At 44.4% G+C, this 26,748-nt stretch overlaps 1 protein-coding gene across 1 annotated transcript in view; it reads left to right on the forward strand.

Moving 5' to 3' along the window:
- The window catches only part of EBI3 (Epstein-Barr virus induced 3), a 305,430-nt gene that overhangs the window by 215,336 nt on the left and 63,346 nt on the right, over positions 1-26,748 (forward strand). The gene's annotated exons all lie outside the window — the stretch shown is intronic.

Genomic DNA, 26,748 nt, shown 5'->3' on the forward strand with positions numbered 1-26,748 from the left:
TGTTGGCACCAATTGCAACATAAAGCCCCTCCTATCTCCTCCTTTCCTAACTTGCCTCCAGCATCTTCCAAAAGCGATGTACGAAACTGAAACAGTTTGATCTCTAGCCACAAATTGTGGTATAATTACTGACCAGTAAGATGTGGCAGTATTATTAGACTGTATATGTAGATATATGTAATCAATATATTTAACTTACAGTATTCCTGATCTTGGATTTGTTGATGAACAATGGAACTAAATATAGAGAATATAAATAATTGTATGAAAACTCCAATTTAGGGTAAATATTAAAAAAACGTGCATTCATGTGTTAAATGTGTAATACAGTAATATATATTTTAATTACAGTGTTTGCTTACTGCCAGTTGTCATTAAGATCTGTAGCAAAACAGACTATGTCATGTAGACTTTTGGGAGTACTACTGCTTTCTTGTGAGTAAGAAATTAATGTTTATCAGGGGTTAAATAACCTTAGCCATTGATTTCAGTTTATTGAACCCAGCTTAGCCCTAGGTGTTTTGGATATAAAGACTGATATCAAAGTGAGCATAATGGGCAATTGTGTCTCAATCCGTAACAGTTGTTTTTGAAAGGTTATGGAGATATACAAAGTTATTAATGCCCTACTTAGCCGATTCCAGTCTCAGCTAAAATGGTGCTGGGCATACATACTGACAAAGTGGATAAAATATACAATTTTCTTTTACTTGAGATAAAAAAAAAATGTAAAGCGTTAAAAGTCTTTGAGCAACTGATACCAGTAGTCTGGAAGACCTACCTGGATTTCAGGAGTCTCCTGGACATTCTGGGAGAATAAGCAAGTATGCTGTAGGTGGGTGTGTTGGAATCGGTGCTTATTGTATTAATGTTTGTGTTTATGCGAGCTTCTATTGTCTGTTGTGAAGTTGTGTCTGAATCAGTGTTAAGGGTTGAGTGTGCAAGCTTGTATTTTGTGGTGTGTGCATGTGTGTATGTGTGTGTGTGTGTGTGTGTGCGTGTGTGTGTGTGTGTGGGGAAGGGGGGGAGGGGTATGGACTAAAGTTGTGTACAAACTCCTCCATTTTGAAATCCAAAACTTCAATATATTCCGCAGAAACGTTATAACACTGTAAACTTCCAATACCATTTATATCCCATATCACTCACATTAATTATACATATATATTCTCATATTCTCTCTTTCCAGCTATCTCAAACAAACTTCACATACCATTTATATAACATTTTATATGCATGTGTATAGGGGAAGATGCCTCATACTAATACTGCCAGTGAAAGCATGGCATCCACCATCTTATCAGATATATTACACATAAAACCTTCCATATAACACTATTAAATCCTTTGTTGTTATTTAGTAAACACAGTCCTATATCAATGTATATAATTTCATTCATATCACATACAATCACAAACTATACATATTCCATTCAAACACCATATTTCTGTTTACAATATCCACACTGTATTCCATAAATCATATGCGTAATTCCACAATTATACAGCATTGCAGGAACTGACAAACACATGACAGAGTGTCGGCCATTTTGAAGGCATGGATGGATTAAATCAAACACACTGTTCTTATCTCATAACAGAACAACAGCATTACATGCTAGTTATACAACCATTTACCTCTATAAATGCAATATCTCTAGAAACCAATTCATATAAGCAGGCACATCATCTACTTCTCTGATCACAGTATAATGCATTATTAGCATAGTATCTCTCACTATGAACTCCATTTTGTCTATTGTCTGCATACAAACTCATGCTCCAAAACAAACCCACAGGTTATCAATATTCAGCACAGTATCTCTCACTATCAACTCCATTTCTTTAACACTAGCACACAGTATAAACTCTGTTCTCTCAGTCATACTCTATCATATATACTAAACTCCATTACAAACAGTTTCACAACACAAACTGCCTTCCATTCAAACACAGCACTGTAAACTACCAAACTTCATTAGAAAACTACCAAACTCCATTACAAAACAAACAGATTCACATCACAAACTGCCTGACACATAAAACTCCATTCCATTCTTATACTTCAATTCCAGTAAGTGAGTAAGAGAACTCTCAGCCTTGTGTGTAATGAGATAAAAAAAACTTGACTGTGGGTGGAGCCACAGGAAATTTGCGCATAGCATTTGATATGAAAATGTAGGCTGCTTTTCAGTCTAGAACAGGTTTCACTACCTATGTATAACAAAGCAATTCTGACTGGTTTTAAAGCCAATATTTTATAAAATTGAATATTCTTATCACGCACAAAGAACATTTCAACTATTATGACATCATTGATCACTTCCAGAAACCCAACAAGGCACGTACTGTACATCTTGCCTAAGGGACATTGTATTGTAACCCCTTGTCACTGTGTGTGTGTGCTCCTAGAGTGCATGGGTAGGTAGTGCACCTCCATGCTTGCGCTCGCCTCTGCCATGGCTAGCTCTTGGGTGTGGGTATAAGCGACCAGAGGGTTCCTACATATGCAGGTCATGTCTGTTAAGCATGGACATGTATGGTGGTACAGTGCCATAGTTGTTGCAGTAAGTTGGGCGCCAGACCATCTCTATATTGCTCGGGAAAAAGAAAGTTCTTATACCGAACGACTGTCCATTTTATTACCAGTACAAGGACAAAATTTATAATTTTATTTTATTACTTTAAAATATTTATTTGTTTGTACATGTTAAAATATATTGTTCATTTAGCTGGTCAATTAATATAGTAATCAACTCTCCCATGCGAAATATAGAAATAAACATAATAAGTGATCAAAAATTGTGAAAAATCTGTGTGAGTTAGGTTAAAGGCCCTATATATATGTATTCTTAATATTGCTAAAATATTTTTTGGTATAGTTTTTTTCCTTTTAAAGTTATGTAATTCCATGATTTCTAGGTGTAAGCTTTGATTTTAAAAAATTGTTTTAGTTACTTTACTATAGTACTTTATCACAATCTGATTTCATATTCTCTGTCCTGAGTATCCACATATGCACCACAAGAAACCGCCCTTAGCACTGTCACTTTTTAATTTTCTCACATTAATCTATTTTTTCAGGTGATTATTCCTTTTGGAGATCAATATAAGGGGCTACACTATCTTTTGTGGCTATTATATCCTGCTTATAGCAGTGTTTGGCTCTCGGGTTTCACTTAGTTAATAAAGTTCCATCAAATGTAGAGAACTTTTGCTTTCTTAGAGCTAGGATTAGGAGATGTTACCATTATGATTAAACATCCCCTCTCATTTTAAATATTCCTGATATAGTCAGCAGTATACCTGTATTAGCGATTGTAGCAATGCAATTAACCAGTAGTATTTGTAATTATAGCTGTTCACTTTATTTAGCAACCTATATATTTATTAACTGGTATTTAATGTGGCACTTCCAACTTTTAATGAATGTGTCAAATGTATCTCTCCTCTGTCATATTTGTAAATGTCAAGAAGTTACATTGAAAGTATAATTGTTCTTTCCGTTGACACTAATCATTTCCAAGTCACAAATTGGCTCAATCTCACTGAAAGCGCTAGTGGCTGGCAGTAACAGGTATCAGGTTTCCCATGCAATGATTTTGTTCTCTAAATCTTCATTAGTCTCATCATCCTGCAATCTTTAAACCAGGCTACTGTTTGAATCAGGTACACTGCTAATACCATTGTCTGTTAGTAATATATCATTCTTGCACTTATACAGGCACCGATGTGCCCTTTTAATCTATTGGCACATCCAACCCCCATAGTGTATTGTTTATTAAACTTGTTAAGAGAAGCAAACAGCGCCTACACTGCGTCTGTAATGATGCATCCGCCAATGTATGTTTTGCTGTGCTTTGTCGAGGATTCAGCACGTCTATCTTCTCTGGCTGTCATTTATGTATTTAAATGTCCTATCCTAGCGCACATCTTTTGATGGACTAGTTGCTTGTCCAGTCCTGCAATTACATAGATCTTACAGAATTAATCCCCCTATCATGATTCATTCCACCCACATTACTAGATTGACAGGTATCATAGTCAATAGGATGCTCCGTGTACTATCCCAATCATTATGTACAGTCATTACTGTTCTTTTATTCTTCCTGCAATCAGAATCAGTATAATTTCAAAGGAAATAAGTAAATGCATTCTTTGGTGTTTTCTAGCATTATTAAGATATATATATATATATATATATATATATATATATATATATATATATAGATAGATAGATAGATAGATAGGTGTGTGTGTGTGTGTTCGTGGTGGAATATGTTTATCACTCCCTTTAGTTTCTATTTTAGAGTAAAGCATATTTTTTAGTATCTTTACACAGTAGCTGATCACTATATTGCACAGTACTTCTGACATTTATCTGCGGGGAATAGAATGAAGTCATCCATACTCATAATAATCCAGCCTCACAAACCTCTTTTATAGATGATCAATAGGAGGATCTCCAGTGGACCGGTATCACAGTTTTCGCGACACTGTTAAAGTGCTTCAATAAGTATTTTTTTTATATTCAGCAATGGGCTTGTCGATCAAGGTGAGTAACAAAAAACTTGGGGAGTCTGGTACCTCAGTTCTTGTAATTTCTCTTGAGGAGGTAATCACTTCCTCCTGGAATGGGCGTACCTTACACCAAATGTGAAGTGGTGTCCCAATCAAAATAATACACCTTAAACAGGTGTTGGGTATTCCAGGGTACATTTTCGCCTGAAGGCTGGGACACCAGTACCATCTAGATAGAATTTTTTTAGCGAGTATCCATTAGCATCATCCACGGGGATGTAAACGGAGCTAGCCCGTGTTGTTCAGAATATGTTAGGCCAGTTTTGTTCTCTAAATTACCTAAGACTCGTTCCCAGTCTTTTGTGTATTTTGGTAATGAGGTGAAGATATTGACAGTTAAGAGCTTATACATACATAAGAGGGTGTACGTGGGGTAGAGGGAGGCCATGCACATTGTTTCAAATATAATGAATTCCCTTCCTGACATCTTCCGCATAGCTATTATACTTCTACTACTCTTAAGAAAAGTTTCAGATGCAGGTAACTGTCACGGGCACTAGGAGTCTTTACCCAGGGATCACCAGATGGTTAGGCTTACCAGAGCAATGTAGATGGTAATAGGGTACTCTGGTAGCTGGGTGATCACGGAACATGAAATGATGGCCGATGAGATGCTCAGGAAAGTCTATGACTAGCAACACTGGTAATAATGAGATAATAATACACAAGGAACTGTATGGACAAGGACACGTGAGGATAGTCAGTGGTCTGCGATAGCAAGTTGTACCACTGCTATAGTGAGGAGGAATGTCCAACAGAAACAAGGAGGTGATGAGAGTCAGCGGTCTGCGGGTAGCAAGTTGTACCGCTGTCTGAGTGAAGGAATGGAATCCAAGTGGAGGTATCCAGGTAGTCAGTGGTCTGCGGTAGCAAGTTGTACCACTGCTATGTGAGAGGAGGATGGAACAGGTGATACCGGAAACAGGGATCAGTGGTCTGACATCAGCAAGTTGTACCACTGAATATATATGTGAGGAGGTGCACGGGGGAAGACTGCAACACAGGATATACACAGGCACCTTATACACGATCCACAGTAATATGCACAATATAGATATATATATATATAAATGACTGAGCAGGTCTGCAATCTAGAAAGTCTCTTGAAGTAGTCCAGCACAATGATAACACAGTCAATGATGGCAATAGACTCAGAGGATAGCAGACTCCAGAGAGAACCAAATACAGTCCAGCAAGATATGCAATACACAGCACAGTCAATGAGAAGTATGCATACCGTGGTTCAGCAGTAGCAGTCAGATGGGATTGCAGCGGTACCTGAGCGGCTAGAGGCCGACTGGATAGAAAGTCCCTGGACAGGTGAGGCAGAGGTCTAGCAGTCAGCAATACGTGGAACTGGACTCATAGGAGACCCAGGAGAATAGAAATGATCCAGCAGAGGGTAGTAGATGAGATACAAATCCAATGCTGACAGGAGGGGAGAGACCAGTGGAACACGTGAAGGCGTGGAGAGTGGATCAGCAGGAGATGGACGATAGCGCTGACCACAGCAGCAGGGCTCAGCGGCACACGGAGGTAACCAGTAGCAACCACAGGAACCAACAGCGATGGGAAACAGGAGTGCAGCGCAAGGCAGGAGCTGTTGATCATGAAGTGTAGAAGATGGTCATGAAAGCGGCAATCTCGAGGAAGCCACAGCAAAGATGAGATGAGACTGTAGTGCACGGAGGCAGCGGATAGTAATCAGCTGGCAGTCACGATGTTGAACACAGGCGAGTTGCAAGCAGGAGACTGTAGTGCACGGAGGCAGCGGATAGTAGCCAGCTGGCAGTCACGATGATGAACACAGGCGAGTTGCAAGCAGGAGACCGTAGTGCACGGAGGCAGCGGATAGTAGTCAGCTGGCAGTCACGATGATGAACACAAGCGAGTTGCAAGCAGGAGACTGTAGTGCACAGAGGCAGCGGATAGGAATCAGCAAACAGACTTGATGAGAAGCAGGTGAGTGAAGTAAAAGCTGGAGTGCACGGAGGCAGCGGATAGCAATGAGCAAACAGTCACATTGATATACAATAACGTTGAAGTGGTTTAGAAGACTGTAGTGCACGGAGGCAGCGGATAGGAATCAGCAAACAGTCCTGATGATACAGTTGATGGTAGAAGTGGTTTAGAAGACTGTAGTGCACGGAGGCAGCGGATAGGAATCAGCAAACAGTCCTGATGATACAGTTGATGGTAGAAGTGGTATGGGAACCACAGGAATAGAAGTGGCTTGGAAACCACAGGAATCAGCAGCGCTGAATACACGAGGAATACAGGAACACCTTCAGAGACTCATGAGGAATGAGACTCCAAGATCAGGCAACGTGGTGTTGACCACAGGTGCTTAATATAGGGAGGTTGCCTGATCTGCCAATTGAGTTAAAGGGGTATACACTGAAGTATAGAAAAGGGCTGCGCATGCGCAGACCCTCAGGATGGTGGACGACCACGGTTCCTAAATGTCCGGGAAGAGGCACTCACGGTCCGGTGAGTGACAGTACCCCCCCTTTTAAAGGTGGGCACAGAACGCCTGGAACCGGGCTTGTCCGGATTTTTGGAGTAAAACTTCTTCAAAAGGGCAGGAGCATTAAGATCTTCAGCTTTGATCCAAGAGCGCTCCTCAGGACCAAAGCCCTTCCAATGAACGAGGAAGTGGAGGACTCCTCGCGAAATTTTTGCATCTAGTACCTCGGTAATCTCAAAATCCTCCTCCTGATGAACTTGAACTGGCTGCGGAGCTGAGGGAGGAGTTGAAAAACGGTTGATAATAAGAGGTTTGAGCAAAGATACATGGAAGGCATTAGAAATCCGAAGACTCTTAGGAAGAAGGAGTTTCACACATACTGGATTGATAACTTGAATGATCCTATATGGACCAATAAAACGAGGGGCGAATTTCATGGATGGAACCTTCAAACGAATATTTTTTGTGGATAACCAGACACGATCTCCAATTTTTAGTGGTGGAATAGCCCGCCTCTTCTTATCAGCGAAAGATTTATATTTGACAGATGTCTTCTTTAAACAGGTTCTGACCTGAGACCAGATATTTTTAAAGGTCTGACAAACAGTTTCCACCGCAGGAACTTGGGTGGGCGGGAGGGCAGGAAATTCCGGAAAAGACGGATGGTGACCGTAGACCACAAAGAATGGAGTTTTGGATGATGACTCATGGTACATGTTGTTATGGGCGAACTCAGCCCAAGGGAGTAACTCTACCCAGTTGTCTTGATTGGCTGATGAAAATATCCTTATAAAAGTCTCAAGATCTTGATTGACACGTTCGGTTTGTCCATTGGATTGTGGATGGTAAGAAGATGAGAGTGCTAATCGTATGCCCAAGGTTTTACAAAGGGCTCGCCAGAATCTGGACACGAATTGTACTCCTCTATCAGACACAATCTCAGATGGACATCCATGGATACGGAAGATCTCTTTAATGAAATGTTCAGCCAGGATAGACGAGGAAGGCAAACCAGACAGAGGGATGAAATGAGCCATCTTCGAAAATCTGTCCACTACCACCCAAATAGTGTTATGGTTCTTACTAGGTGGTAAGTCAGTAACGAAATCCATACTAATATGGGTCCATGGTTTGGACGGAATGGGTAGTGGTCGCAGCAACCCTGCTGGGGTTCTGCGGGAGGATTTGAATTGCGAACATAATTCACAAGAAGCAATGAACTCTTTGACGTCTCTCCTCATTGAAGGCCACCAGTAACTTCGAGAGAGGATCTCAAAAGTCTTGTGTTCACCGGCGTGTCCAGAAAACCGAGAGGCATGAAACCACGAAAGGATTTTCCTCCTTAGAGTAGGAGGCACGAGGGTCTTCCCAAATGGTAGCGTTTTGGTGGATGAAGCAGCCAGTGAGATACATTTGGGGTCTAGAATGGTATGGTTGGAAACCTCTTCTATATCAGAGGACGTAACAAAGGCTCTAGATAAGGCATCAGCTTTTTTGTTCTTGGCAGCTGGTTTGAAGGTAATTATTAATTCAAAACGGGAAAAGAAAAGAGACCATCTTGCTTGACGAGGGTTCAAGCATTGGGCAGACTGGAGATATGACAAGTTCTTATGATCCGTGAAGATCGTCACCGGATGGCGAGCTCCCTCCAACAAGTATCTCCATTCCTCTAATGCGGCTTTGATAGCCAGTAATTCCTTGTCCCCGATGGTATAATTCTTCTCTGCGGGTAGGAGACCCCGAGAATAGAAGGCACAAGGGTGGAATTTTTGCTGTTCCGAGCGTTGGGAGAGAATAGCTCCTAAGCCCACATTAGAGGCATCTACTTCTAGGAAAAAGGGGAGTGTCACATCAGGCTGACGAAGGATTGGAGCCGAAGAGAAGGACTCTTTTAATGTTTGAAAGGCTTGAATAGCCTCAGTAGACCATTGCTTAGGATTAGCCCCTTTTCGAGTCAGGGCCACAATAGGAGATGCAATGGAAGAAAAGTCTTGAATGAAGCGTCTATAGTAATTGGCAAAACCTAAAAAACGCTGGATGGCACGAAGAGTAGTTGGCTGGGGCCAATGTAGTACAGCATTTACTTTGTCAGGATCCATCTTCAGACCAACTCCGGAAACAATATACCCCAAGAATGGAATCTGGGGTAATTCGAATGAACATTTTTCTAATTTACAGAACAATGAATTTTTCCGTAGCCTGGAGAGGACTTCTGCCACATGTTGGTGGTGAGAAGGCAGGTCCTGTGAAAAAATCAATATGTCGTCCAGGTAGACGACGACACATACATATAATAAGTCCCGAAAAATCTCATTGATGAAGCCCTGAAAAACAGCGGGGGCATTACATAGCCCGAAAGGCATTACCAGATATTCGTAATGCCCGTCTCTGGTGTTAAACGCTGTCTTCCATTCGTCACCGGAACGGATTCTGATTAAATTGTAGGCACACCGAAGATCCAACTTAGTAAAAATACGGGCTCCCTTGATGCGGTCAAATAGCTCAGTGATCAACGGAATGGGATACCGATTCTTGATAGTAATGGCATTGAGTCCACGAAAATCTATACAAGGGCGTAATGATCCATCCTTCTTTTTGACAAAGAAGAATCCAGCTCCAGCGGGCGAGGTGGAAGGTCGAATGAACCCACGCTGGAGGTTCTCCCGTATATATTCAGATGTAGCTTGAGTTTCAGGTAACGAGAGTGGATAGACCCGGCCCCTGGGAGGAGTCTTGCCAGGAAGAAGATCAATCGGACAATCCCAAGAACGATGAGGAGGAAGACGTTCAGACTGAGCTTTATCAAAAACATCGGTAAATGAAGCATATTGAGGAGGGAGTCCCGGTGAAATAGCTGAGATGGAAGCTTGCTGTACCTTGAGAGGAATGACTTGGGAAAGGCAATGATGGTGACATTCAGGCCCCCAAGACGTGACTTGAGGGGTGCGCCAGTCAATCTGGGGAGAGTGACACTGAAGCCATGGAAGGCCTAGGACAATCGGACTTGTCGTAACAGGAAGAATTAAAAACGATATCTCTTCATGATGCAGAGCACCAATCTGAAGGGTTACTGGAGACGTACTCTGGGTGATGAGACCGTTGATGAGACGTGATCCATCGATAGCCGTCACAGTAATGGGAGTTTTTAAGGTAATCATTGGTAGAGACCATTGATTTACTAACGATTTGGAAATAAAATTTCCTGCTGCTCCGGAATCAATCAATGCCTGTGACTCAAAGGTTTTGGTAGCAAAGGAAATAGTCACATCAAAAGCGCAGACTTTAGATTTCATAGACGATGGAGAGGACTCCAGGGACCCTAACTTCACCTCTCCAGAACTAGTTAGGGCCTGGCATTTCCCGATCTCTTAGGGCAGGAGCTGAGGACATGAGTGGAATCAGCACAATAGATACAGAGTCTATTCTTGACTCTTCGTTTCCTCTCCTCAGAAGATAACTTGGAACGTCCTATCTCCATGGGAATCACAGCGGATGACACTGGACGAAATTGAGGGTTAGAGCGAAGAGGTGCTTTAGCAGAAGTCGTTTTCTCAGCCTCTCTTTCACGAAATCTCATATCAACACGATGGCATAGAGAGATCAAATCTTCAAGGGACGAAGGAAGCTCTTGAGTAGTCAGTGCATCTTTAATTTTATCGGAAAGCCCCTGCCAGAAGGCGGCAACTAGGGCTTCAGTGTTCCACTGAAGTTCAGAGGCTAAGATCCTAAATTGAATGACGTACTGGCCTACAGTATGAGATCCTTGCCGCAGACGGAGGATGCTGGAAGCAGCGGAGGTCACACGACCTGGTTCATCGAACACACTTCGGAATGTAGAAATGAATTTGGCACTATCTTGTAATATTGGATCGTTCCTCTCCCACAGAGGGGAGGCCCAAGCCAGGGCTTGTCCTGAAAACAAAGAGATAAGATAGGCCACTCTGGAACGATGGGTAGAAAAATTTTGAGGTTGGAGCTCAAAATGGACTGAACATTGGTTAAGGAAACCCCTACAAGTTTTGGGGTCTCCATCGTACTTTGACGGAGTAGGCAGGTGAAGCGTGGAAGCTGTAGACACCTGGGATGGCAATGGGGAAACGGAGGAAAGCACAGGAGCTTCAGTAGTAGCTGTCCCAGTCTGTCCAGATGTTCCTTGGGAGGTTAATGACTGATAACACTGAAGTAACAGCTGTTGGCGGGCATCCTGTTGTTCCACACGGCTAACCAGATGTTGCAGCATCTCTTTGGCGGTAGGTTCCGCATCTGGGTCTGTCATGGCCTGATCTTACTGTCACGGGCACTAGGAGTCTTTACCCAGGGATCACCAGATGGTTAGGCTTACCAGAGCAATGTAGATGGTAATAGGGTACTCTGGTAGCTGGGTGATCACGGAACATGAAATGATGGCCGATGAGATGCTCAGGAAAGTCTATGACTAGCAACACTGGTAATAATGAGATAATAATACACAAGGAACTGTATGGACAAGGACACGTGAGGATAGTCAGTGGTCTGCGATAGCAAGTTGTACCACTGCTATAGTGAGGAGGAATGTCCAACAGAAACAAGGAGGTGATGAGAGTCAGCGGTCTGCGGGTAGCAAGTTGTACCGCTGTCTGAGTGAAGGAATGGAATCCAAGTGGAGGTATCCAGGTAGTCAGTGGTCTGCGGTAGCAAGTTGTACCACTGCTATGTGAGAGGAGGATGGAACAGGTGATACCGGAAACAGGGATCAGTGGTCTGACATCAGCAAGTTGTACCACTGAATATATATGTGAGGAGGTGCACGGGGGAAGACTGCAACACAGGATATACACAGGCACCTTATACACGATCCACAGTAATATGCACAATATAGATATATATATATATAAATGACTGAGCAGGTCTGCAATCTAGAAAGTCTCTTGAAGTAGTCCAGCACAATGATAACACAGTCAATGATGGCAATAGACTCAGAGGATAGCAGACTCCAGAGAGAACCAAACACAGTCCAGCAAGATATGCAATACACAGCACAGTCAATGAGAAGTATGCATACCGTGGTTCAGCAGTAGCAGTCAGATGGGATTGCAGCGGTACCTGAGCGGCTAGAGGCCGACTGGATAGAAAGTCCCTGGACAGGTGAGGCAGAGGTCTAGCAGGTGCAGCGCACAGGTGAGTAGACCAACAGGGACACGAATCCACAGGAGTCAGCAACACGTGGAACTGGACTCATAGGAGACCCAGGAGAATAGAAATGATCCAGCAGAGGGTAGTAGATGAGATACAAATCCAATGCTGACAGGAGGGGAGAGACCAGTGGAACACGTGAAGGCGTGGAGAGTGGATCAGCAGGAGATGGACGATAGCGCTGACCACAGCAGCAGGGCTCAGCGGCACACGGAGGTAACCAGTAGCAACCACAGGAACCAACAGCGATGGGAAACAGGAGTGCAGCGCAAGGCAGGAGCTGTTGATCATGAAGTGTAGAAGATGGTCATGAAAGCGGCAATCTCGAGGAAGCCACAGCAAAGATGAGATGAGACTGTAGTGCACGGAGGCAGCGGATAGTAATCAGCTGGCAGTCACGATGTTGAACACAGGCGAGTTGCAAGCAGGAGACTGTAGTGCACGGAGGCAGCGGATAGTAGCCAGCTGGCAGTCACGATGATGAACACAGGCGAGTTGCAAGCAGGAGACCGTAGTGCACGGAGGCAGCGGATAGTAGTCAGCTGGCAGTCACGATGATGAACACAGGCGAGTTGCAAGCAGGAGACTGTAGTGCACAGAGGCAGCGGATAGGAATCAGCAAACAGACTTGATGAGAAGCAGGTGAGTGAAGTAAAAGCTGGAGTGCACGGAGGCAGCGGATAGCAATGAGCAAACAGTCACATTGATATACAATAACGTTGAAGTGGTTTAGAAGACTGTAGTGCACGGAGGCAGCGGATAGGAATCAGCAAACAGTCCTGATGATACAGTTGATGGTAGAAGTGGTTTAGAAGACTGTAGTGCACGGAGGCAGCGGATAGGAATCAGCAAACAGTCCTGATGATACAGTTGATGGTAGAAGTGGTATGGGAACCACAGGAATAGAAGTGGCTTGGAAACCACAGGAATCAGCAGCGCTGAATACACGAGGAATACAGGAACACCTTCAGAGACTCATGAGGAATGAGACTCCAAGATCAGGCAACGTGGTGTTGACCACAGGTGCTTAATATAGGGAGGTTGCCTGATCTGCCAATTGAGTTAAAGGGGTATACACTGAAGTATAGAAAAGGGCTGCGCATGCGCAGACCCTCAGGATGGTGGACGACCACGGTTCCTAAATGTCCGGGAAGAGGCACTCACGGTCCGGTGAGTGACAGTAACCCCATATTTCAAACCTAGGCACATCCTACTTGACTTGAATTTCTGCAGGCATGCTTTTACCCCAGACATACATTTCCCACATCTGAAACATCTTCTGCTCAATGCACTTATAAACATTCTTTTTTCTAAGTGCAGCCTTCTCACACGCTGTATTCCTTTTCTTTAAACACAGACCAGCTCACTATTACTCTAGTGATCACAGTTACTCATCCCTTATCTGCAGGGATGACATTCCTTTGGCTATAACACATGCTCACTGTGCTCTCTCTGACCTTCCTGGGATTCTCACACTCACTTGAATTTGTGTAGGCTCTGACACCCTCTCCGCCCTGTGCACTCTCAGGCTTGCTTGGTAAAACGCCATCTCTGGTGTCCTATCAGACCTTGCTGGATCACATTAATTACTGCTATACTATGTCTTGCAGTAACTCTCTTCATTGGGTCTCTTTACATGTTCTCCCCTATCTAGACATGGCAGCTCCTCAGGGGTGCAGGGAGGATTGTCGGGGGGGGGGGGGGTTTCTCCCCGCCGACCCAAAAAAAAAAAACCCGAGAGAGAGCTGCTGTTTGGCCAGCGCTGTCCTATACAGCAGCCGCGGCGCTGTCTAAGAAGCGTCTGCGGCAGTGCTGTATACAATACAGCACCACCGCGGACGCTTCTTTGACAGCGCCGCGGCTGCTGTATAGGACAGTGGCCACTTAGTTAGCGCACGGGGGGGTTTCTAGAGACTCAGAAACCCCCCCTGCGTGCGCCACTGCTCCTCAATGCTGCCACTATTAATTGGCTGCACACTGCTCTGGCAGTGACGCCCCTTCTTTATTGGGCTCCCCTCTGTTTCTCCCTTAGGGGCTCTTCTTTATTATTACAGGGACTCCAACTACTTGTGACTCTTTGAACCTGGGGACCCATGTTCTCTCAGTCATGATGTACATTGACCCCTTGTGGCAACAGAACACATACCCTCTCCCTAGATTGCTGAGGGGTCCTAGGATCTTCTTCCTTCTGTCCAAGGTCCCTGGCTGTCACGGTCTTCCCACACAGTTCTCCTCAGCTCATACCAGTCTTATGTTGCTAAGCAACTCTTCATTGTGTGTCTCCTCTATGTCTCAATGCCGGGGCCACACATTCAGTCAGCAGAAGGTATGGACTACAATGCCAAAGGTGACATAACATATTATTCAATCTCAGTTTTTTAAGTTGATATTCTCTTTTTTCCCCAAATTTAAAAGAATGAATGCAACTTTTCACATTTGAACTACACTTAATATATATGAATCAGTCCCCAAACTAGAAAGCTGGGCAGACCTAAGCCCAGTGAGGAGGTGCAAAATAAAGCTGGCATGCAGAAGGTAAAGGTAACAAGAGGAGGACATGAGGTAAGAGGGCTCACAAGAGCTTACAATCTAAAGGGAGGGGACAGACAAGCAGGAGACACATAGTGGTGAGTCAGTGTAAGGAAACTAGAAATCTGATGGGAGGCATATAAAAAAGAGTGGTATGAGGAGTGGAGGATGAATGAGGGTGAAGAATACTTCAAGTTTGTGAAGAAGGCACATGAAGGGGTGGAATAAGAAGGACAGGGGAGACATTAGTCAATATAAAGGTAGGCTTTACTGAACAGGTGGTTCTTATGGGATTGTTTGAAGCTTTGTAGGCTAAATGGTAGCCTGGTAAATTGAGAAAGATCTTTCCAGAGGAGGAAGGTAGCACGGGAGAAATCTCAGATATGGGAATGAGACATGGTTAACAGAGGGGAAGTAAGTTGGCTAAGAGAGGACAGTGTCAGAAAAGTCAAAGTTGCAAAGTGTGAGCAGCAGGAGAGGGTGGTCTACTGTGTCAAAAGCACCAGAGAGGTCCAGAAGGATAAGCAGGGAGAAGTGGCCTTTGGATTTGCTAGACAGCAAATCATTTGTGACTTTGGTCAGGGCACTTTCTGTGGAGTGGAGGAGATGGAAGACACATTAGAAAGGATTGAAAAGGGAGTTGTCAGAAAGCCAGTTTCAATGGTATTGTTAGGTAGTGAAGGTGTACATGGAGTAGCTCAAGTGAGGTTGGCAGGGGATGAGGAGCCCCGGTACAGGGATGGGGTAGTGGTAAGGAGTTAGGAAGGGTGGTGGAAGGTTAGCTAGGGCAACAAGTGCTCAAGACATGCTAAATCTTGGGCACTTAGAAAACAGGGGAAAAAAGGTCTATGGTGGGGATATGTAAAACAAGTCAAGCTCCTTGGGTTACAGATTAGTTGCTGGCATAGGTAACTTCACTGTGGGGTTGCTAGGGGTTGCTAGGAATGTAGGAAAATGTAAGGTAAAATGGCCCATGTTCCCAGGTGGGGTGGTAAGGAGGTTGGAGACAAAATCTGTCACAGAGCAGGGTAGTAATGTCATGTGGCGAGCAGAAAAGTAGTGGAAGGGTGAGGGGGGTGGCCCTTGAAGGGGTAAAAGGGAGAAAAGAAGAAGGAAGTGAAAGGGGAGGACAGAGGGTAGAGTAAAAAAGAGGGTGGGGTGTAACCAGCAGTCCCATCCTAGCTATGAGTGCAGTATCTATATATAGAGTCCTGGGGGAAAGGGTAGTCAGTAGTGGCCACTAAGTGGGGGGCGTAGCCAGACGGGGGGATGAGTAGTAAGATGCTCCTCTAGCAGCAATGAAAACAAGTAAACATATCTTAATACACTAATACACTATCAACCCTTATAACAAACAACAGCACAGTCTTTATCAGTGGAATGGTGGGAGTGTGAGGGAAAGAAGAAAAAAGGGTAGGAGAGAACCAGCTTAGTGGTAACAGAGTAGATATGGCAGCAGGACAGAGGCCCAAGAAGGTTGCAGTGTGGGGTCTGTCCGTGAGAAATTACCAGTATCAATTATTACCAGTATCAATAATCTAAAGACGAACTGCAATCATTTGAATATGACTGTCAACATAAACATAGCAGTAAACTAACGACTGGGCAGTGCAAAATGAGACACATAAATCTACCAGCAGGTACGTCTCCCTCAGGTGTTTTACGGGAAAAGTCGTTGTCTCGGGGTGAGCGGCCAGGTGTCTGCAGGTATGCTAATAAGTCCTTTCCCTCCCTTGGTTCTCTGATGACAACAGTTTTGCCCTCAAGGTCCACAATCAGCTTAAAGGGGATCCCCTCCAATATTGAATCCCCTTATCATGGAGAGTCTGCATGAAATACCTCATGTGCCTCCGTTTGGCGATGGTCTCTATCTTTGAAACTTAGGAGCGAATAATCACATTTCAGGGTGAGTTGCTGTCTCGCGGTTTCAGGTGAAGGGCTCTGTGGGTCCTTTCAATAGGTACTACTCTCAAAGCAGAGTCAGGAGGAGAGCAGAGAATAGTCCCTGGAGGTAAGTCTCAAGGATGTTGCAGATGCATACATTGTTGCGCCTCTCACGGTTTTCTAGGCCTTTGCTATTTCTTTGCTATTCGCTATTGAAATAGTCCATATCCTTCTACGTATCCAGTTGGAATCTATGAAATTGTTCTTATCGGGTTTTAAGTATGGCAGTATGGGAGGAAGTGAGGAGATGTCAGTCCTAATAGATGAGACCATATTTTCAAGTTGAGACTCCAGTGATTGTTTAAGGTCTGTAATGAGAGTAGTCAGAACAACAATGTCCTCTTTAGTAGAAGGGGTTGAGGCGAGAGCAGTGTAGAGGTCCACATTAGGACTGGACGGGAATGAAGGGCCCATTTGTGTGGACGATTTTTCCTGTCTAGTTAAGTGGTGAGTAATTTCTGAGTGAGCCCCCTTTTTTGGTTGTTTAGAAGAGCACTGTATCAGGAAATCTGTGATGAAAGGCAGTGATATGAGGTAAAAGGCAGAGGGCAATCAGCCTTCTGGTAAACCTGTAGAGATCAGCGATGTATCACACCCGGGAACATGGGGGGGAGGGGTACTTTCTCAGGCATCAATGGCAAGGTTCAGTGTGGCTACTTGTAAGTGACAAATCTGAGTAGATGGTGAAGGGTTTGTGGGAGAAGCCCGCTGGGATCCTTTATCCGTAAAGCTGAGTTAGGCAGGTGTATGCCATTGTTTAGCCACAAGATGGCAGTAGAAGATCCAGACATTGCAACATGGCAACAGCAATGGAATGCAGGATAGCCAGACAAAAGCACCAATTTAGCGAGTGACAGGCTGTGCACAGGTAAGAAAAGTGTGGCTACGTTTGCAAAGAGCGTACTCTCCTGGAGTGCCAGGTGCAGCTTGGTCAGGGTAGCAGTTAGGTCCATGCATCCATGGCAGCTTGCCGATCAGTGTGTAGGCTTTGTAAGAGGTAGGGGGAGCTCTCACCCTGAGGGTTGGCTGCAGGAATCTGTGGCTAAAAGAGTCATGAAAGGCATCTATGAAACCCAAAATGCTGGCCAGTAATGGTGTTTGGCGCCAAAAGAAGTGTCAGAAGCACCGTCAGGCTTTGCAAGATGGTGTAGATGTCCCTAACCCTGTAATGAGTAGTGTCAGAAGAGCCAGATTAATGCAATGTGCTTTCTGGGCTATAGCCCAGGGGATTTGGGCAGCTGGGGGGCCCTAACAAAGATTTTAATGCGGCAGCTCTATATAATTTATTTATTTTTTCTTCAAAATGCCAGCAATCAGGTTGGGGGTGACTGTCACTGTATGCCATTGCCTCCCATTCATTCCCGTTATGCAGGCGGAGCTAACAGCAAATCTGAGGCTGTTAGCTGCTCCTCTGTCAGTGCTGGCATGGTGCGCAGTGCGCTGCTGTGAGGAGGTCTCGTGAGACTATGATCTCAAGTAAGTTGACCACACTAAGCAATGCACAGAGACCACGCCTGCACTGACAGGAGAAGAAGAAAGAAGTGCTGGCTGGTACCTGCATTGAAGAGGAGAGGACCATAAGAAGACAGCAAGTAGGTGTGTTTTTTCTATATATCGGCGGGAAGAGGAGGAGCGTAGTTAATACATTGGCTCTGGGGGGGTGAATTGGTTGGTTGGGGGCTAACAGTCCCCTTAGCCCAGGGGCCTACATTGTCTTAATCCGGACCTGAGTGTCACTAGTGGGATATATGAAGTCCCTGCACAGAAGAGTGATCCTGCAGACAGCAAATAGCCAGGTAAAGTATAAGGCTAATGCCCATACCTGCCTCTCTGCTGAGGATTCTGAGTATCATGCCTGCGGATGTGTGGGTGGCTAACATAGCGGACAGTGCTATGTGAGAGTGGGATGCCATAGAAATCAGGAAAACAGATCACTGTAGTGTGGGGTGCCTGACGGTATAGTGACAACCACCTCCTGATAAATGTAGTGGTGATCCAGCAGGGGTATTATCTCCTCCATGAGCCAGCACATTTCATAGCCTGCTGCTGACCACCCATGGCGTGGTTTTTATTACTATTTCTGAGTGTTCAGTCTTTTTATTTGTGGCTGGTTTCACAAATTGTTGTAATAGCAAACGGCCACTAAATGGCAGAGCCACTGTTGATAAATGCAGTTGACAAACTAGTCAGCACAATGTTATTATGCAGGCAGCGTTTGGAAAAAGGGGACCCCTATCACCTTCCCTATCCCCAGCGGGGGGGCTGATGTCCAGAATGTGTGGCAACAGTGAAGGACCAGTGGTACCTAATTGTCCCGATCCAGGCTGGAGGCACGGCTAATGTTCCGAAGGATGCCTGCTGAAAATGTCTCATGCCAGGAGTGGTGACACTGCCTTTGTGCTGATTGTATTGTGTTGGAGGTGTTGTGGAGCCACCGGCAGTGCAGGCATGGAGTGGGGAGAGCGAGGGGTCCTGAGGGCAGGAATGGCGCAAATCGGCTTTAGGGGAGCAGGCCGCAGTGGCTGGTATAGCATCAGAAAGTCCAATTCCAGTGATGAATTGTCCAAGCTCGATCCTGGAGGATCCAAAGGGTGATCACATGTGTCACAGTGATATCGGACTGGTGAGTATCATGTTATAACTGGGTTTTGCAGGGAATATCACAGAGCTCACAAGAAACGTGGCTGATGTTGCTGGCTGCCAGGCCACTCCACTTGTCAAAACTGTTTTAATGGATTCCACTGAAATTAAAAACAAAATAAAAAATACACTGTATCTGTATAGCTATGAATGACAATTTTCATGCAGATCAGTATTACTATTTAAAATGTGTTAGCATCTGAAAATAGAGATTATTATGGAAGGCTGAGATAAACATTAACTATACTGATAGCAACAGTCAAACCAAAAAAACAAACCAAAAACATGTTACACAACTTAAATATAGGTGTTACACCTTCTTCTGTGTCAAAGAAGCAGTCCTTGTGTGGCTAGACTATAACATTATTATGTAAACTAATATTTAGTAGATAACTTACTATTATAAAGAGTAAATCAATAATTATACTCTATGGACCATGGAGTCATTAAGGCACGCAACTCTGTTTTTTGTGCTTATTAAACACAAATCTTGTCTGCATATGCTCACAACTGGGACACTCGACCATCAACAAATGAATGTCCGCTGCGTATGCACACACAATGGGCACTTACTATGGTGTACGATTCCGGGTTGTGAACAGGGAGGTGAAGGTGCATGGTTCCATAGTCAATTAGGGCGTTTCCGTGCAGTACTGTACAAGTCAGGGTCGGGCAAATGTAGGTAGCAGTGTGTTTTCCGGCGTAAAGTATGCACCGGCCTGGGGTCTAGTTTAACTCCCCGTAGCCAACCGCCAACATACACAACAGCACACCACCTCGTTATGCAATCTTGACCTTTGCTCCCTACACCTGCATACACTCCGCTCATTAAACTTCACTAAATGAAGACTGATTGGAGCATGCGCTGTAAGCTGCCACTTCATATGCATCTGCTACTACTTGCATTCTGCTGTGTAAAATTCTAAAGTTCTTTATTTTACAGTCCCATTATGTGTCTTTGTAACCCATTTGCAGGTGTAAGTTTATTATAAATCTTTAATGTCCAAACAGGCATGAAAGTTTCAAAGCCATGAGGTGAACTATTTTTTAAACCCATTTTTTGAACCCCTTCATCCTTGTTTCTCAACTATAGTGTTTCTTTGAACTGGCCGAGGCATAGGTGGCAGCGCTGATGGGCTACAGCCAACAACCCCTCCAACACCAGCAACTAGTCCATCGTCGCCAGCCAAGGGTCTTCAGACCGTGTGTCAGCCTCTTTGAGATGTCTGATGCTGAGTTGTACAGGTGCTGTTGGCTCCCACATCATGTCATCCTGGACACTCTACGCATTGTGCAGAGTAACCTGGAGCCAATGCGCAACATCCCAACAGCAATACCGCCATTGACCAAGCTGTTAGCGGTATTAAACTTTTGCGCCACAGGGTCATTCTAGACCACTGTGGGAGTTACAGCAGGGATGTTTCAGAAGTCCTTCAGTCGTGTGCTGATGGCTGTTCTGCAGGAGTTCCTGCCGTGGCTCAGGTAATTTATAAGGAATCCCTTGTGCCCATAAAGCGCAGTATGTGACCTTTCTGCTACAGAGCAGCAGTTTGCGAATGACATGCGGATGGGACACATGTAGCCCTGGTCCCGTTGAGCGGGAATGCTTCGATTTATTTGAATCGGAAGCATTTCCACTCGATAAATGTCCAGGCTATATGTGACCTGTGTTTCCAGATTTGTGACCTTGTAGCTGTGTGGCCAGGAAGTACACATTGCTCCTTTACCTTCTGGCAATCAGAGACGTGGCAAACATTGCAACAGAGGCAAGGTGGTGCAAGGACACATGGTGACGTGTGGCTATTAGGTACTATTTCTATCTATAAACTTATTTATAATTTTTTTAACGTAAAAACCCTTCATATATGTAGTACTTATAAATGTTAATAATCATGGCCTTAGTTTTATAGCTAAATATACTGACAGATACATTTTTTTTTTTTTTAAACTATTTATTTTCAAAAATAGCACTGATATACAAACAGGAATCAACAATTCGTACATTGCAAAAACAGGCATAGGTAAATAACAATACAAAGACAAACATTCAAGCAAAAAAAAAACATTATCACAGGAGAAACAAAGAAGAACAAGTGTTGCACTAATTGCTCACGCTGTAGAACATTTTCCAAGAATATGAGGTAGGTGGGGGGGGGGGGCACTGGTCATCGCCAGAGGAGGAGAATAGAGTGCAGAGGGAAGTACTTCAAATAGTCTCATCGAGGGGCACAACTCTGAGGATCAGACAACATAAGAGCCGCTCACCAATAGAGACCAAAGGGGGCTCACCTAAAGGGAGGAAGCTGGTGAAGGAGTTAAGGGGATACAAGTAAAGCCAGGGAGCCCAAATCTGGTGAAATTTATCTTCCTTATTGTGTAAATGGTGTGTGATCTGTTCCATCCGGGCAATTAACCAGATATAGGAGCGTAAGGGCTGACGTAGTGGGGAGCTCAGCATGTTTCCATGACTTGGCCACCAAGTAGCAAGGATGTGGGAAGTTAATTTTTCCAACTGTCTGTCATCATCAGTCAGGGGATAGCAGAGGAGAAAGTACCACGGTTCTTTCCGGACGGGACACGGAAGGTGGGAGGAAAGAAGGAGGGGAGGGCCCTAACTCAGTCCTAAAAGAAGGATATTTTAGGGCAGGTCCACTATATTTGCAGAAAAGAGCCTATCTGGCCACAACCCCGCAGCATAATGGAGAGCTAAAGGGTCCATGAGGGGGGAGTGAGGTGATAAGTTCAGGGTATGCAGTGTGGGGAAAGAGCGAGAGCCAGCAGGGTGCCAATCCTTGAAACAGCAGGGGACAAGGTAACAGTCAGTAGGAGGCGTTGCACTATCGGCAGCATCAGTGCTGTGAAAAGGTCCGGGGAGATGGAGGGTGAAGACAACAGAGGATGTGACATCCTTGAATTCTGCATCCAAATGCAGCAGAGTTATCCTAAAGTCCAGGCACCAGCTGCAAAGACCATGGTGAGTCATGTGCAGAGGAGAACAAACAAAGGCAAATTGCACTTGAAGGAGGAGCAGGAACAAGGTGGTCAGGGATCTGGAGGTTGCGGCTTGGAGTGGAAAAGAACAGTCGACCATTCTCTACGCGGGGGTCGTTGGGCTTGCGGTGTGGAGCATTGGTGAAAGCCTGAGAGGTTTCCGGAAAATGCTGGTTCCGGCCAATCCTGCGTAGGCAATCGTGTGCTTCACTCAGGGTTTTGGCTAACAGTTATTGGTTCTGTTGACAAAGATAAAGTGAAAGGGAAACCCAAAGCAAGATTTTAATATTGTTCTCCCTGAGGACTGAAGTGACAGGCTGAAGTTCTCGTCTCCGAGCAAGAGTGGCGGGAGAAAGTTCTTTTTGGGGGGTATGAGCCTTGTAAGTCAGGGAAGGGAGTTTTCTGGCAGCTTGTAAGACAGCATCTTTGGTCATGAAAAAATTAAGATGGAGACGTCTCTGGGCACATATTGATCAGATGGGTGATGTTTAAGGGCCCTGTGGGCTCTGTCAATAAGGAGCTGATCTTCTGGAACTTCTAGTGCAAGCTGTGAGAACAATTTCCGAAGGTAGGGATCAGGGTGCACAGATTCGACAGACTCTGGTTGTTCCTCCTGGCTTTATTGTCCATGTCCATATCCTCCTGGCAGTCATGGATAGCATTGAGCTCCTGGCGAAATTGAGAGAGATCCTGAAATGAGATAATGCTCTTCATCTTCCTTTCAATGTGGAGGAACGCAGAGTGGACACCTCTGATCGCAAATTATGAAGCGCATGTTGAATTTCAGTATGGACCTAGCGAGGTTTCCTTAATCAAAGAGAGAAAGTCCTTTTTAGTAACTGGGGCAGATTTGGAGTCTTCAAGGGAGCAGGGAGAAGCCACTTGTTCTGTTCCAGAGACTGAAGAGGTCTTATTAGGGTAATAGTGGGGTATAACCTTAGATTGAGGTTTTTTTGCTTTACTCCATAGTTAGGTAACATGACAGAGATATGTGGGGGAGGGGGGGGGGTGGGGGTTGTAGGTGAAACACAGTGGAAGTCTTCAGAGTAGAAAATTCGATCAGAAATTGCCCATTGGAAATGAGGTGACAGTTACATCACAGAAACATAATAGCTGAAGGCCCCGACCCTCCTGGATGAATCGGATGTGGCATTAAAACATGAGTGCGAACTCATGGCATCGTGTCATCGTGTCGAGGGTGGGTAAAGAAGTTAGTAAGAAAACAAAACAAACTTGGGCAGTCCAGAGTTATGATTGTACAGAGGGAATACACCAGGGAAGTCTGAAGACTTGAGAAATAGAACAAGTGTAGAGATTGTTTCAGCCACTGGGTGACAGCAGAGAGCCTCAGTAATGCAAATCAATACAGGTGAGGGAAAAAAGCCAGCACACAGAACTGAGTAGCACTCCATGATACTGCTTGCACAGTCATTCAGTGGAGCACTTCAGACGTGCACAGATGGAGGAGATCAGTTAATATATAGTGACTGTATATGAAAGTATATCCTTGCAGTGCTGCTCAGAAGGCTGGGAGCCAGTGAGGGGAAACAGCACATGCATGTCGTTGGCACACTTAAAAAAAATTGTTTTTTGTTTTTCTATACATTTTTTTTCTCAAAATGCTATATTTCTCACTTACCAGGGGGCTGCTCCTGATCTCAAGGGGACGGCCCCAAGTCAGACTGTCACTCACCCTATTCATTCAGACAGGTGACAACTAACAGCAAATCTGAAGCTGTTAGCTGCCAGGCAGTGTGGATGCGCTGCGTGGCATGGGAGAGGAGAAAAGCGGACCAGTCCAGAAGACAACAAGGTAAGCTAAATTTCAGGGGGAAAATCAAGAGGAGGAGGTGATAATTGGTGCTGTGGAGGGCATGACTGTGGGGGATGAATTGGCAAAAGGGGAATCAAGACTGCTAAGTGGCTAGAGGGGGTTAATTAACTGGCTGCAGAGGAAGATGAATTGGGCAGGGGGAAAAGCATGACTGCGGAGAAGGTTGGATTGACTGCAGGGGGGTAAAGATTAATTTGCTAAGGGGGGTTAATTAACTGACCGTCAATGGTTGGTAGGTATTAGTCATGATTATAAATAACTTATTATATTTTATATATATTTTATTGTCTATATATGCCTGTATTAGGGGGTTGTTTTATTTGGTCGTAATGGAGTGTTGTGTTTGAATTATTCAGGGTTTGCTAACATTGTGCATTATACTACAATTTTTGCACTTTCAATACAGTACTCAAAGTTTCCAGAAGCCAGCCAACTGACAACAACGCTCCAAGAACAAGCATGATAAAATATCAGGTAGTCTACTCTGCACGATCAGGTAATAGAGAAGGGCACAATTTGTCTAACTTTGAATGTAGCATTCTACTGTAATGACATTTTAATATGTTTGCAGAATGAAGTGTGCTTTATGTGTTAATTAATCAATTGTATGCATATATATGTGAAGGATTTGTGTTTATTTATTTAAATTATATAAATATATATATATACACACACACATATATATATATATATATATATATATATATATATATATATATGTATATATATATACACAGTGGTGGAAGTGGGGTGGTAGACGGTCGTATGCCATACCCCCACGTCTACGCTCCTCATTGTAAAACTATTCTAAATTTCCACTTTGACCAATATATATTGTAACAAAAGCGCCCTTCTTGTAGTACTTTTGACACCTTCTGACAAGATACATTTATTATTTGCATCACAATAAATGGCAACACTTCGTGTCAGAATGCCACCAGCAAGCAATACCCTTTGGTTACACCTCCTGGTGTCCCTATTGCTAACTAAACATAGTTTAGCTTTCTCTAGTTCAGCAATGGTCACCTTTAACAAGTGCACAATTCAGGATTAAATATACAAGTCTCCACCCTTTGGTAATTACTTCATTATACCGCCTGTGTGTGTGCAGGCTAGGAGGCTGACTCTGCAAGGATTAAACCCTGTATGCAGACTTTCTCTGAAGATTCCCTCACCTCTCACTATGGAGAAAGGTGTGGCAAATGAGCCTCTTTGTCACATATCATTCGCCAACTTTGGTGACACGGACACCACATCTCTGTGAAAAGAGAGATTCTTTTATTACTTTAAGAGTCATCTCAACCAAGCGCCCTAACGGGGACCTTATCTTCTTTTACACTGAGAACAAACACAAGCCTTACAGAACGTTTTAATGGCTAAGTAGACCCCGGGCCAATAAAACCTGTGCAGAACATGTTCCCTTGTTCTCCCTTCCCCTAAGTGTCTACCACCCACCTGTGTGTGCAGCCTCCAACACTAGGGGGACATGAACACTTGGAACCACTAACAGTTCTACTCTCCTCCCCTTCACAGTAGCAAAACAAAATAAAACATTTTCTTTTACAACATATTTTGGCATACAGCCTGTTGAGTTCACAGATCCCCCAACAGCATCAACATTATTAACCAATTTAAACGCATGTTGTAAAATCCCATCATTTCTCTGGTCTCGTACCAAGTTTGGCACACTCAACAACTCTGGATACTTAGACCAGTCTATCCTCTCACCAGCAGGTGAGATGGGCACATCCAAGATGTCACCAGCCACTGCCAATTTAGTCTGCCCAGACTTGCTTAAAACGGTGACACTTTTGTGTCCGTTTTACCATGTCCCCCCGGGCAGCATTCGGGTATAGCAAATCCCACGACCGAGATCCACATGCTGTGAGTTCCCTGGCAGATCCGTTAAGACTGAGCTTCCGACCAGTGTTTCAGTTGCCGGCATGTCCAGTCAGACCTGCTCAGAGCAGATCCTTTTTCCGATCCTGTTTATGGAGTTTGTTGCACTCGGCTTTAAGTTGTCCCAGTTGTCCACCCCTGAAACACCTTCTGTTCCACAACTTCACAGCTGGATCTTGAGCAATAGCGACAAAACAAAGCATCCCTGACCGGACAGCGCTATGAGGTTCCACAAACCAGACAGCGCCAAGTGGTACCATGGACTGAAAAGTACTGGGAATGACCTGGGGCAGAACAGTGCTGGGAGTGACGCGTGATGAACAGTGCTGGGAGTGACCTCGGGTTGAGCCTTGACAAGCTATTCTTTCAGCACAGCAATCGCTTTGTATTTCTCCACTACTATGTTTTGAAGAGCTTCTACTACTCTCTCTTTTGCCTCAAACAACTCTTGCAATTCACTTCTCAGGGACTTGCCTGAGATTTTGTAGAGACAGGAATAGTAGAAGTGGAAGGCAGCTGCTATGTCTGATGTGAGATAGCAATCCTTGCCTTTGTCATTCTTGACCATAGCTATGAATGATTTGGCTCTCTGAGCCCATAAAGCCTTTGCTAACATGGAGCCAGGTTTGTTACCCCACTGGAAGTACCGATTGTGACATTTCCGAAATTCAAGTTTTATTCTATGTATAGG

The sequence above is a fragment of the Mixophyes fleayi genome, chromosome 6 (genome assembly GCF_038048845.1).
Source record: "Mixophyes fleayi isolate aMixFle1 chromosome 6, aMixFle1.hap1, whole genome shotgun sequence".
Taxonomy (NCBI): domain Eukaryota; kingdom Metazoa; phylum Chordata; class Amphibia; order Anura; family Limnodynastidae; genus Mixophyes; species Mixophyes fleayi.